Consider the following 15,193-nt stretch of genomic DNA (forward strand, 5'->3'; position numbering starts at 1 on the left):
ATTTAAGTTAGATGGTGCTTCATAATGATGCAATAGCTCCTACATCTTTTGTTACAAGTTTAAAATGCATTAACATTTAACTATCAATGTGGTAACTTCAGCCTTCCCTGGATAAAAAAAATCTCTCTCTCATACTATTATAGTACATTATGCAACGAGCCTATAATGGTAGTAATTAAGACGCAAGTATGATTGTTTATGAAACGAGCACAAGCGAGTTTCATAATTTTCATACGAGCGTCTTAATTACCATTATAGGCAAGTTTCATACGACTTTTTATGCTCGACCATATTTCTAACTTGAAATTATTCATAACTTTCACGTTATCTCATGTGAATGGGAAGGGAACTGACCTTGTGCAATCTCGTGAATTGTGAGATGTGCGCAGACGCGAAAGTATTGATTTTTTCCGAGGCCGAATTTCATTGACCTTGGCACAGAATAAGATGAATATTACTCTGGTATAACCTGAAAATTGATTTAGAATTGAAAAACGAGATGACAAATTGAATTTATTTGAATATTATTTACAATTAACTCTAATTATTATAGTAACAGAACATAGTATTGGATTTCCAGCCTCCGTGAAATCCAATACTGTCGCAGAAGGTTATGTTCTGTTACTATAATAATTAGCGTTAATTGTAAATAATATTCAAATAAATTCAATTTGTCATCTCGTTTTTCAATTCTAAATCAATTTCCAGGTTATATCAAGCCTAATGTTCATGTTATTCTCTAGATTATATCAAGGTCAATGACATTCGTGTTTCGGAAATAATCAATACTTTCGCATCTGCGCACATCTCACAATTCAGGTCAGTTCCGCTCCTCACTTACATAGCCATAACATGAATACTTATGAATAATTTCAAGTTAGAAATATGGCCGAGCATAAAAAGTCGTATGAAACTTGCCTATAATGGTAATTAAGACGCTCGTATGAAAATTATGAAACTCGCTTGCGCTCGTTTCATAAACAAACATACTCGCGTCTTAATTACTACCATTATAGGCTCGTTGCATAATGTACTATTTTTGTAAAAATCTCAATTAGCTCATACTTTGTAACTTATAAGTAACTGAACAGAACAGTCCTGGAATTATGGTTATATATACAGAAATCTTCGAAGTCAACCCGTGTTGAATAGAGATTTTCATTATTTTAGTCTCTCCAGGCAAATGCCAAATTAATATATGAGATGGCCAAGCCATGTCTGCTTCCTTTGATGTCCCGTCCAGTTAAGAATAATAATAATCATATCATATTACTAGTATTAAAAGCGACAATCGTTGATGAAACATGAAAGTACACATTCTAATGTCTTACTTTAATACATAAATATAAGCAGAAGTACCTTCAAGTACCTCTTCTCCTGCTCTCACTATGAAAAGTTTCTCCCACACTGACAATGAAGATCCCATTTCAATGAAGTACCACATTGCTTCTTAAGTTTATGATTTTATCTATTAGCACTTTAATTCGAAAGAAGGCAAATGTATATTCTAATTACTATTAACTATAACCTATATGAACTAAGAAAACAATTTTAAATAGAGTTCTGAATAATCTTAGTAGCAAATTCATGTCTTCTACATAATATTAGATGATTTTGACCCTCTTAACCTCATGGTGGATATCTCAAACTCATACAGTGATTCTATTTTTACTCAATTTCAGCTTCATAAATAAGAATTTGGCCGCTACTGCATTTCATTCTTATATGCAGAATAAAGTTATCTAACTTTGTTCATAAATTTAATATTTTAATATATTTTATGCTCGACCATGCCGAAATGTAGTAATTATACACCTGGTAGCAGTCCTTTAATGCATGTCATTAAAGTACACCTATTCATTAAAGTTCAGATTTTCGATTATTCTCGGATATGCAATCGAAAGACAACGAGGAAAACGTCACGGAGGCTGGAAATCCAATACTGTCGCAGAAGGTTATGTTCTGTTACTATAATAATTAGCGTTAATTGTAAATAATATTCAAATAAATTCAATTTGCCATCTCGTTTTTCAATTCTAAATCAATTTCCAGGTTATACATTCTCTGCATTACATCAAGGTCAATGACATTTTTGTTCCTCGGAAAAAATCAATACTTTCGCGTCTGCACACATCTCACAATTTCGAGCTATGAACAAGGTCACTTCCGATCTTCTGTCAGATACAAATAAAATTAATATTTCTGAATAATTTCAAGTTAGAAATATGGTCGAGCATAAAGAGTCATATGAAACTTGCCTATAATGGTAATTAAGACGCTCGTATGAAAATTATGAAACTCGCTTGCGCTTGTTTCATAAACAAACATACTTGCGTCTTAATTACTATCATTATAGGCTCGTTGCATAATGTACTATAACTTAACTGAGCAATACAGAGTGAACAAAAATCTTTGTGCATTTATACTGCGGGTGAAATTTTTTCATTTGTTAACATTAATATTATTAACAATGGCTTATATGACACATACAATGACAAGCTTCCCATAATTTATATTGTCATATGGGTGTTATGTTCAACATTGTATACACACATGCAGATGCATAGAGGTTTTTCGCTCACTTTGTATATTTAAAGTAACATAATAATTAACTAATTACAGAATTTCATTTTCAGTGTCATAAATTATACATTTAACTTAATCTAGGGGATTTTTTTTAGCTTAATACATTATGAATAAATATATCACAAAAACAATACATATTGACAAAAATGTACTTGTTCCACCATGAGAATTATTGTTGAATTGATGTTTTCAACTCATGCTGGGTCAACTCAGGTCTACGATATGCCTCTTGATATGCAAGGGAACAGCGTGGTGCATTGATACCGTCAACTCTCCCAATATTATTACTGAAATTGCACCTATAGAAAATATACATAAAATAATGAAAAGTATTGTGTGTAAATGCCATAAAGAGAAATACAGATCCCCTGTTTTCATTAACTCTATGCTAAATGAGGAATATTGTAAAGACTGAATGGGCTTTGTATTTTTGCAAATAATGGCAATAGCGAACATCCCTTGCCTCCATCTGAGACTGAACATTTCTACTTACTGAATCATCTTCTTGTATTATTATCATCATAATAGTGTGTCTATTTTATAAGTTATGGTATTTGTCAGGGGCGTATTTTGCGGGCTACCGGGGCTACCGGCGGTAGCCCAAGGAAATTACAAAAGAAAAAGTTTATAATATAACATAATGTAATAATTTTGTATTATTAGTTTTACCATAGTAATTAAAATTAAAGTAATTGTTAGATATATTTTGTGTAATAATAGGGTCAGCGGTAGCCCAAACCCTTTAACCAGTATACGCCCCTGGTATTTGTAAAGTACGTAGTTTCAAAGCACTTAAAATAAATGCCAGGTAATCTGTTGGCGAATCCTCAGTCTCATCTCACTACATCTCGCCAAAAAATTATTGTAAACTTGTAAAATTTTGACTTGTTTCACATCTTAAAACTTCATTGCTGATGTAAGATCTATGAAATACAATAAATGAAATGAAAAAAAAAATAAACTGAAGTACATGTAATGTGTGTGTGTCTATATAAGTTTCTTTATAAACGTCACAAGACTTAAAAACACATACTTTCCACAGGAACTTCATTATCGCTGCGGCAAAACCAAACGAATGAAATTGGTGCATAACTGTTGTTTGTGTGACATTCATGAAGGGATCTTCGGCAGCAAAAAATGTACAGTAGCATAAATAATAATGGGATTAACATTTTAAATAAGTAGGTATCAGTACTGTAAACTTTGAAATACACATTACATTAATATTGACCTAATTATGCCGAATTAACAGAGGAAAGTGTAATTAAGCATAATTTTTATCAGATATCATCATTGCATACACAGTCAATCAATCATTCAATGACTGAAATTCGTGAAATCTTTGAAAATCGCATACAGAGTTATTGTGACTTCCGAGGTACTCCAGTTTTGAATCTCTTTATTTACTTATTTTTTTATTTATCGGCGAAGCTTAAAAACATGTGTTAACTTGAACTAAGTTTAAAAATACTTTGGTTGACTATTTTCGACTTGGGAGCCATCTTCAGAACTGCGTGGTCCTTGCGTATTTCGTGAAAGTCATATATATTTAAGTGATATAGTGTTAAAAGTTGTGCAATCAAGTTGAGAAGGAAGATGCAAGGATCATGCAGTTCTGAAGATGACTCCCAAATCAAAACTAGTCAACCAAGGTATTTTTAAACTTAAACAGTGAAACTTCCCTTAATGGACACTTCCCAATAGCGGACTCCTCTCAATAGCGGACATTTTAAAATTTCCCTGCAAAATAACATTGGCCCTTATGATAAAATTCTTCCAAATAGCGGACATTCTCAATAACGGACGCGGACACTGAAATGTATCTCCCAACAACAATTAAAACTTCCAAATAATGGACAGCGTGAAAGAAAAAAAGAAAAAGACGGTTGTAAATTAAACGGAATTCCAACGGAATTCTTTGCAACAATCATTATCGTTCTTGTACTTTATTGAAGGTAAGCAGCACAGTTGTTAGTTGTGATACTGTACGTGAGCAGTCCGTACTTTCTTAGTTTGTCAAGTTGAGTGTTCGGAAGTACAGTCACATTAGAAATGTCACGAAAACGTAAACGTTTGTCACTAAAAGAGAAAGTGGATATTGTAAAGCATAGTGAGATGGAGAAATTAAGTGTTCGTGAGCTGGCCACAAAGTTTAATGTGGGAAAAACTCAGATTAGTGAAATTTTAAAAAACCAAGGATGTTATTTTAAAATCATACACTGAAAATGCAATTCTAGATTTCTTTGTGTAAGGTGAAGTGGTACAGTGACTGAAGTTTATTTCATTTACAAAACATTTACTGGTACGATTTCTCGCTGGATGATTACTGTAAACAATCTCACTGTCTACTGTACTGTAAAATATAGTGTTGAATATGTATGAGAAATTTTAATGTACTGTATACATACTGTGACAGTGACGTGAGCTTCGAACTCACGACCAGCGTCCCGCAAGAGAGCAGATCGCGTGGGCTCCACAGAGCACTGAGGGACGGCGCGCAGCGGAGAGAAGAGAGGGGAAAGGGCCTACGCGGCGAGGGAGTGTGCGCGCGCGACTGCTGCGTGTGAAGTGAAGGGGGGACGGACCCTCCCGACTCTTCGAGAAGTCCGTCGAAGTGGAAAAATCGGGAATTCGAACTTTCCAGGCTACGTCGCTGTGGTTATAAAAGAAGAAGCGCGAGGGAACTCGGACAGTGTGTGTGTGATTCATGATTAGTTCAGTCAGTAAGCCAGTGAACAGAGCAAGCCAGTCAGTCTTGTGTACCGGAGTTCGACTCGAGTGTGCGTCCGCAACTGTGTCAGCATCCGAAGGCCTGAGTTCGAGTGCAATGGACCGCAGTTGGAGGGACCTGAGTTCGAGTGCAGTGGACCGCAGTTGGAGGGACCTGAGTTCGAGTACAGTGGACTGTCTCTGAAGGTCTGTGGTTCGAGATACTGTGAACTCGAGTGACTGAGCTAGAAGAACTGTGAACTGAGAACTAACAGTTCTGATTTGTAAATAGTGCTTTGTAAATATTAGTTAAGATTAATAGTTCATTGTTGTTCGTAATAGTCCAAGTAAATTGTCATTGTCATTTGTGGAGTGCAATAACGAACGCTGTGTTGCTGTGCGGAGAGCAAATCCCATTGTTGCCGAGAGCGTTTAAGGTGAATTGTAGAAAGGAATTATTATTGTTGAGTTGAAATAAATTTACAGTACTAACGATTTCCTAAATAGCGGACACTTCTCAATAACGGACATTTAATTTTTCCCCGGCGGTGTCCGCTATTGGAAAGTTTCACTGTATATATATTTTCCTGCGTGATATAGTATTAAAAGTTGTGTAATCGAGATGTATTAAAAACAAAGTGTATGAGAATAGCTTTCAGTCTCTTGATGAACTTAAAGAAAATATCAGGAGAGAAATTCTAACATTGCACATGAAGACATGAATCAGCAGGTTTTGAAGAATATAATACGGCCATCATTTCGAGAGTATTTGCCATAAATAAGATGTACCGTATGTAGGTACACTTGTTTGCAAAAGTAAGTTCCCAGCAGACAGTTCATCATTATAGGAAAAAGTAGCTACCGGTACGTAAGAGGTGGCAGCCAGTGGCGTTTATAAAGAACTTCCCTGTAAACACACACAAGCACAATTCCATTATCATTGTAAATATTCCGTCAGAGACTAAATGTAACAGAAACACAAGTTGACTACCCTTACAAAAAGAGCCCCTGATATAGGCTATCAAAGAAAATTAAATGAGCCCAAAACATTTGAAAATATCAGAGAAGAGGAAGATCTCTTATACTATCTGAAATCGGCTAATTTATATATAAACATTTTCTCTACCATTGTATTCATCTCGCTCCAGTACAGTAACAGAAAAAAAAAAAACAGTAGCCTATAAAAGGTCAGAAGTCAGCAATACAAATCATTGAAAATGTAAGCAAAATTCTTTGCAGAAAAATATTGAAATTAAACATGTTTCACCAACAAAGATTGGATACTAAATATCTAAGCATAAAATATCAATGTTTTGCCCTTTCCGTGCTGTTTATTTGTGCTAGATACAAATTTAATGTTATGCAATAGATTTTTACGCTTTGTTATTTCTTTTTAACCTGGGAGAGTTGAGTTGTAACAGTTTCCTGCATCAGATAAGCTAAGTCTAGACTTACAGTTTGTTCAATTGACTACCAGGGAGTACTATCAACTTGTAAAACCACTGTACTACTTGTTGCTAAAACGTTTTTACATCAATACTAACTAATACATCTCAATACTGTGTCGCTTGAAAACACTCTAGCAAAAGGCAACATTCTTGTTTGATTAAAACATTCTAGGTCAATTTTTCTTTGAAGGAAGAATCTGTCAGCTAACAAATTTAGTATCAACTATTACATAAAGCAACAGTTAAAACATGGTTGTTGCTGACATGAAGATGTTTAAATCTTGATTATTTCCCACACAGGGTATGAATATACCATTTTGTATGGCAATAAGTTTAAAATTCCTTATATGCTGGTACAGGATATGAATATGTCTTTAAATATATTCACTTTAATCTAAAGTCTCATTCTTGTCGAAACTGATTTTTGTTTTAACTTGTGTGGTCATTTTCAGGAGCATCTACTTTATGTGTGGTAAAATAGAGACTTTCGTAAGTTAAGGTACTGAGAAGTCTATTAATCCAGAGTGATGAATAATTGGGGTTTAAAATTAGGAGAAGAAGAAGTAGTGAAAAGTAGAAAGAGAGATATTAGAGACATCGAAGAACTCAATATAAACAGCCTGTATGTTTGCGTACATTTAATGAAAAAAACTTACTTTACTGCAAATTTTCATGATCTTAAATTACAGTAGAACTTGGTTATAACGACATCCAAGGGACCTTAAAAATTATGTTGTTACAAACGAGTGTCGTAGTAATCGAGATTCACATTATCAATCTAGTGAGGTGGAAAATGAAAAATAACAAACTTAATTAGACTTAACTTATTTTAGATTTATGTATTGACTTTTAAGCCTACAATGAACATAATAAAATACATGTAGGCCTACAATTATAAATACAGTATTCTGTATTAAAACAGTTTGTTCAGTACTCACCAAACTATTTTACTTAGAAGTGAAGTAATCAGTCATTTTACTCTGTTGTCTTCTACTTGCCCAATATCCACTTTCTAGGGCTAAATTACTTTCTATGTTCACAATTTCAGTTGCAATTTCACTGCTTCCTTCCTAGCTTCATAGAACATGTTCATAATTCTAATGGCTTCTAAAACGTCACTCACTTCTTTTAGTGGCCATACTGCGTTAAAATGCGTGCACTTAATGAAAACTTCCTGTAGAAACTGAACTAATACCACACGAATTCGGGCAGGTTACAATGGGGTGGGGAATCCGCCTGCATTCCAGAGGTCTATGGCAGAAGGAGACTGTAAAGAATTTGTCAGGGTCAGATTTCAACAAAATATTTCTTAAAATACTTTGTTTCTTAGAAAATCTTATTCCAAACTGAAGTTGAAAATGACGTTATATGCGAGGTAGACGCATATACGTTTGTCGTATTAAACAAGGTAGGACATCATATGTCTTACGGGGAATTAGTTGGGACCACAGAATATTTGACGTTATAGGCGAGGTGTCGCACAAAACGAGGTCGCTATAACCAAGTTCTACTGTATATTATAAGTCATTTAAAAACTAAAATGTAAATTTAAATTTATGTAAACCATTTTCTTGCCAGGCATTTAAATGTCTCACCTTAAATGTTACTGTTTAACATTCTTTGTCTTTGGCAACCTCACCAAGTTGAGGAAGATTAAATATTATTATTATTAAGACAAACAGAATTATGGTCCGACCAGAAACTCTTGTTACCTACATACTATTAACAGCAGATATAATTTCTGCACATTTTAAAAATTCAAATAATACTGATTCAATGGAAATGGTATAGTGGTGAAAAGATACCAGTACTGGTACTTAACAACTTGTATCTACTCCCGCAAAAGTCGGTCAGAAATAATAACAATAATAATAATAATAATAATAATTTCTTTACGCACAACTTTTTAATTTTGTTTATCATATAATAGTGATTAGTGAGTGTTAATTTTCATTGTTATATCCATTGCATTGAGTGTGTACCAACATGTTAATTTAATAATTCCAATACCACTGTGCCATCATATTAATTTCCTGTATAATATAATCGTTATCAACAAGGCAATTTGTTATTGCCCAATATTTGTATCAGAACTAAAAACATCCTTAACAGAATTATACCAGTAATTAATTTTATTATTTAAGTTTGATAACATAATTGTTGAAAAACGTAATTGTTATAGATCACAGTGCTATTTTGTTTAGTAGGTTATTTTACGACGCTTTATCAACAGCTTAGGTTATTTAGCGTCTGAATGAGATGAAGGTGATAATGCCGGTGAAATGAGTCCGGGGTCCAGCACCGAAAGTTACCCAGCATTTGCTCATCTTGGGTTGAGGGAAAACCCTGGATAAAAACCTCAACCAGGTATCTTGCCCCGACCGGGAATCGAACCCGGGCCACCTGGTTTCGCGGCCAGACGAGCTGACCGTTACTCCACAGGTGTGGCACAGTGCTATTTTCTTCATTAATAACATTATAATAGTATCTCACTCACATTCTTAATTTGAGTACCAGCTAAATCAGGACTGAATGTTAATATTATCTAGACACAGTAATTTGGCCATGATCACAACATTAAGCATCCAAATGGTTACGTCTTGCAAAATTCAAATCTTTGTCTCTTTGGATATCGCGATCAGTGCGCAAATAATCATTGAAAATTTCTGTGCAATAATATAGTTCATTCTTATAGGGAGCTTCGGTTTTATGAGTCTTCGAATTTATCATTGTATGCTTTTTTTAATTCACATGAAGTTTTAAATTTAATATCAATTCAAAATTATAGTATATGTCTTTTGGCTCATCTACACATCCTGCCCAACAATTTCAAGATGGCAATTCACACCCATTTACTCTTTTCAATTATTATTTTGCATTTCGATGTACTGTTTGTTAGTGTAATCTAATTTACTTATGCGGTGAAAAATTTGTAGTAGCCTGCCATGTAATCTAGAATAGGCAATATTACAGTATATTTATCAAGGAAGTTCACTTCACAAGTTTAATAATTTAGTACGAGGGGGATCCAGGAAATAACGACCGTTTTGTTGTAATAATTAAAAAAAAAAAATTTATTTGAAAAAACAAAGTCTGTTACATAACTGAAGCTTCCTTTACTTCTCTACATAATCACCACCTACATTTAAACATTTGTCGTATCTGTTCACTAGCTTTAGAATTCCCGTTTTATACTCCTTTGCCGCCAGTTCATTAAGCCAGGTGTTCACTGTCTTCTTCAACTCTTCATCACTTCCAAAACGCGTACCACCCAGAAAGTCTTTCAGCTTAGTGAAAAGGTGAAAATCGCTAGGAGCAAGGTCTGGACTATAGGGCGGATGATCAAAGATTTCCCAACCGAATTGATCCAGCAATTCTCGAGTTGAAGCAGCAGTGTGCGGGCAGGCACAGATTTTGTGGTAGCCAAGATGTTGCGACACAATTTCACCAAGCAAAGAACGAGAAATGTCAGGAAAGGCAATATGCAATTCGTCGAGTGATGTGCGCCTGTCTTGCAAGATTCTGTCGTTCACTTTAGTCTTCAGGTCTTCTGTGATGAGTGATGGGCGTCCGGGTCGAGTTTCATCGTGGACATTTGTTCGCCCATTGTTGAACATTTCGCACCATTTTCTCACATTTCTTTCATCCATTACAGTATCACCATACACTTCTTTCAATTGCCGGTAAATTTCTGCAGGTTTCAAATGTCGGGCATTCAAAATCGAATCACACTCCTCACCTCACAGTCGGCGGGATTATCAATCACGTCGTTCATTTTGAAGTAACACAAAATGCACAATGGCGACTTGTTGCAACCATTACTCACAACGTTATGAGAACACATGTTAAGGAAGCCAGTTGACCTTCAAACAAGGAAGGGGAGTCAGCTGCGTGGCGGGTATGCGCGAACGGTCGTTATTTCCTGGATCCCCCTCGTACATTCTAGTAAATATTCTGAGCTTATAATGGTATAACAAGATTTGGTAATTTATTTTTACTTTACTGTTTATATCTAAATTTACTATAGGTACTAAATACTTTTATGGTTTAACACTAAGAAAAGTCCTTTCTGCGTGTGTTAGCACTGAATAATTAATGTTGATGCTCTTACAGCATTATTTAAAATACCGTACTACATTATATCAACGCATTATGTGAAGCAGTTTCGTTCGTAATTGCAATTACAATAATCGTAAATTATAAATGACGAAAATTTCTATGTATCTGTTCTGCGGCTATTTTATATTTTTCTCCAGAATTATTATGAAAATTTAATACCTAATGCACTCTATGTGATTTTAATGTGCAACATTGCTAATTCCTTCCATAGCTTAATGCAAAGTATTCATGATCAGAAGTTAATACTATCTATGGTAGCGTTAACCTCTTAATACTAAAAGTTATTTCCTTAAAAAAATGAGTATTAAAGTTCTAAGAGGCAATCATTTAGTTAACAGTACTTTGGATTATTATCGAAAATCTGAATAACAAGCTACCCGGTATATAAGTTCACAAATCAACGAACACAAAAATGGTTTTATGTTCTCGTTGTGACCATTTGTCAAAGCTTTTGTTTATCTGATACTACTTCTTTTCTCATGTGCCTATTTATATTCCTTCATTTTATTTGTGTTTCTGAAAAATCTTCAATTTTAATTATACTAACACTGTGGGGTTATTGAAAGTGCTAGTTAAGATTCGATATTTGTTCTTGAGTCAATAATTCTTGCTTTCTGATACATGCTGCAGTGAATTCGCGGTGTGGAATCACTAATGCAAAAATCGAAATTAATATTACTGGTAGCACTAATAGAGATAAGCATTATAAAGACACTAATCTTGATCATAGCAACTTATTGAAATGCTGCCCTTTCACACGTAGACAATTTTGACATCATTTTAAGAAGTTTTCATTGATCTCCTTAGTTCTTGTATAGAAATCCTTGCAATTACTGTCGTTATACAACATTATAATTAATCTATTGTAAGAGATAATATCATATAAATTAGTTTTTTATTTTTCAGTCAATCACTTCATGTTAAGATGGCAGAAATGGATTCTGTTACATCAAGATACAGTGTTAATATACGTCACGAATATTTTCGACTTACTTTCAAGTCATCTTCAGGTGATAGTTTTCTAACAAACAAACATTTGAACTAGGTGAAAATATTATTTAAACACATTTACAAAACACTAGTAAATAGTCTGACCATGCATACTTTACATAAAATGGTTGAATGGCGTACATAGTCTTAAAATTAAAATGACATACAGATAGAAAGCCTTCCAATGAACATAATTATAATACAATATATTGAGAAGCATGCAGTGTGCCTGAATTATGAATTAAAATCGTTTAAAATTATTATATATAAAACTGAAGACTAGGCTTGTTCTTTATGACGTTCAATGTATTGGACGACTGTATGAAGTGGGTGTAAAAGAAAATCTCGGTCTATTCGCTGTGGTGAGAGGCATTATATCTGAAAAAATTAATCAAAGATGTCTTAAAATTTTGAAGAGAAATATGCATGGTCAGACTGTTTTATAAATGTGTTTAAATAATATTTTCACCTAGTTCAAATGTTTGTTTGTTAGAAAACTATCACCTGAAGATGACTTGAAAGTAAGTCGAAAATATTTGTGACGTATATTAACATTGTATCCTGTTGTAACAGAATCCATTTCTGCCATCTTAACATGATAAGTGATTGACTGAAAAATAAAAAACTAATTTATATGATATTATTTCACAAACTTATCTGAACTCAACATGACTTTTAAATTTATTGTAAGAGAATGAGCTACATACTTTAGACGAATTTTCTAGTTTAACACCAATCTCAATAACTTTCTACTAGACGAGTATGTTTGGTCTTATTCCAATATAAATTTGAATTTTCTCAACACTTTTACTAGTCCATGTTGAATCTTTCGTACACTACTTTTAACACTTGAATATAAATAATTGATTAAATGGCGATCTTACTCGTGTTAATTATGTAAGCATGTGTGGCTTACAGCTGTTTCGGTGCTACTTGACACCATCCTCAGAGCCTACTAGATCTCAGCGCTATCTCAACTTCGCTGCCTGTTGTGTGGGTGTGTTCGTGTGATGAAGAGTTGTATCAAATAGTGTGTGTGTTCTGAAATTGATCTGTGTGTTGAGAATTTGATTAGGGTGTGTTTTAGTGTGTCTGTATATTTCATATTGTTCTAGTGTGTTGAGTTTTTGGTTTTTGGGTTGTATGTGTAAGATTTCCATGTCTGTGTTTATGTTATTGACACTATAACTACAACCCAAAAGCCAAAAACTCAACACACTAGAACAATATGAAATATACAGACACATTAAAACACATCCTAATCAAATTCTCAACACACAGATCAATTTCAGAACACACAATATCTGACATAACTCTTCTCACACGAACGCACTCACACAACAGGCAGCGAAGTTGAGATAGCGCCATAGGCTCTGAGGATGGTGTTAAGTAGCTCCGAAACAGCTGTAAGCCACACATGCTTACATAATTAACACGAGTAAGATCGCCATTTAATCAATTACTTTTACTAGTATTTCATAATCTATGTGAAGCAAGAACATCTGGATGCTATATGAAAAACAATCCTCATAGATTCTGGTTTGAAAAGCAAAATAGTTTGTTCAGTACGGGTAGTATATTTTTGATTTGCCATCATTAAAAAACAGATAACACATTAGATACTGGTACTGTAGTAAATCAGAATGTAAACAACACTTCTGATAGTAAAAACAGTGCTGCTTTGTGTGAGTTACTAGAACAAATATTGGACCTCGCTAGCACTTTAAAAAAGCTCAATGTAGTAAATATACTTAGTGTACATAAAATTATGTATTAAATTGTAGTGATTATTAAAACACGTGAATAACTAATACCTTATTCATCTCACAGGAATCTGAACAAACTAGTGAGCATTAGTGTCTCTCGAACATACAACCTATGAATTACGTTAATGAAATTGATTTCTTCTGAAATTCGATGTTCGTTCTACATTTTAAATTAAATATTTTACAAAAAAATAAAAATATTTTATTACCGGTATGTTTATTATGCCGATATAAAAGTGAAATTCCATGATTCACTCTAAAGACCACAAAATGCACAATGAGAAAAATATACTTAACATTAAATCTTGCTTATTAGTGAACATTATAGAAACTTCAGAATGAATTAGGTGACTAGTTCAATTGAATGTATATAATTATCCATGTTTACTTTATCAAATCTTTTCTGTAATTTTCAAAATCCAAATTTGTGATTGTTATGCATTTGCTGAAATGAGCCCATTGGGTTTGTTATTCTATTTCATTAATTATTCATATTTACTTTATCAAATCTTTTTTATGATTTGGAAAATCCAAATTTCTATCTAAATTGTACTGTCTGTGTTTTTCAAGCAGACGTTTAAGAAAGAAATATCCCATTATTCTTCCTATTATTACCAGTACTATTTTTATGGCACGCACATTTATATGAACATCCCTTAACCCAGCGGTTTCCAAACTTTTTCAAGGTGCGACCCACTTTTAGGCGAGACTTCTGTATGTGACCCCCCCCCCACATCAAATTGGTAGGGTGTTTAACCCAATTCGAAAAAATACAAATCCCTGTAAAATAAAAAAAACAACGATGATTTTATTCAAAATTAGTGGATACAAAGTAAAGAACGACCAAAACAGAAAAAAAATATATAGTGCAGCAGTGACACAAAATATTAAATGAACATCATTCCTAGTAGCCTACTTTGCTGATATTTTCGAACACTTAAAAATTTTGAATGGTATTTTGCAAGGCCAAGAAAATGTTAACATAACAGCCAGGGATAAAATCCAAGGATTTATAAAGACACTTGATTTCTGGTCGACATCACTTGACAAAAAGGAATGTGATGAAGTCCAATGTATTAAAGAACTTGTGGAAAATTTAGCTATGTATGATACAACAAATTATGAATGCAATTAAGTTTGCACAATTCTAAAGAACAGCTTTTTGAGATTTTCCGAAAGACACTCAAAACAATATGTCAGATACAGATGAATACTTAATCCATCTTCAGACAGTTGCATTCCACTGGGTGAAATTCCATATTTACTAGAGATGCATCACATGGAGGTGATGTAATGACATATGAATATTAGTAAAAATGATGATTAATGGAGAATTTGTACCTCAAGCTCCATTAGAGGCTATATACCAGTACCGGTACTGTAAATGTAAGTCAGCTCCATTGTACTGGTACCTATGTTTTCAATACAATATTTTATTATTACCGGTACCATTTAAAAAAACATGGTAACTACGAATGTTTGTATCAATATTGCACTTTTGTTTTCTGCAAACTACACTGCCATTATAAGCACAACACAGTCATCCCTGGCAAAACAGATGTGGTATCAGTGGTA

This window comes from Periplaneta americana, chromosome 11 (assembly GCF_040183065.1).
Source record: "Periplaneta americana isolate PAMFEO1 chromosome 11, P.americana_PAMFEO1_priV1, whole genome shotgun sequence".
Classification (NCBI taxonomy): domain Eukaryota; kingdom Metazoa; phylum Arthropoda; class Insecta; order Blattodea; family Blattidae; genus Periplaneta; species Periplaneta americana.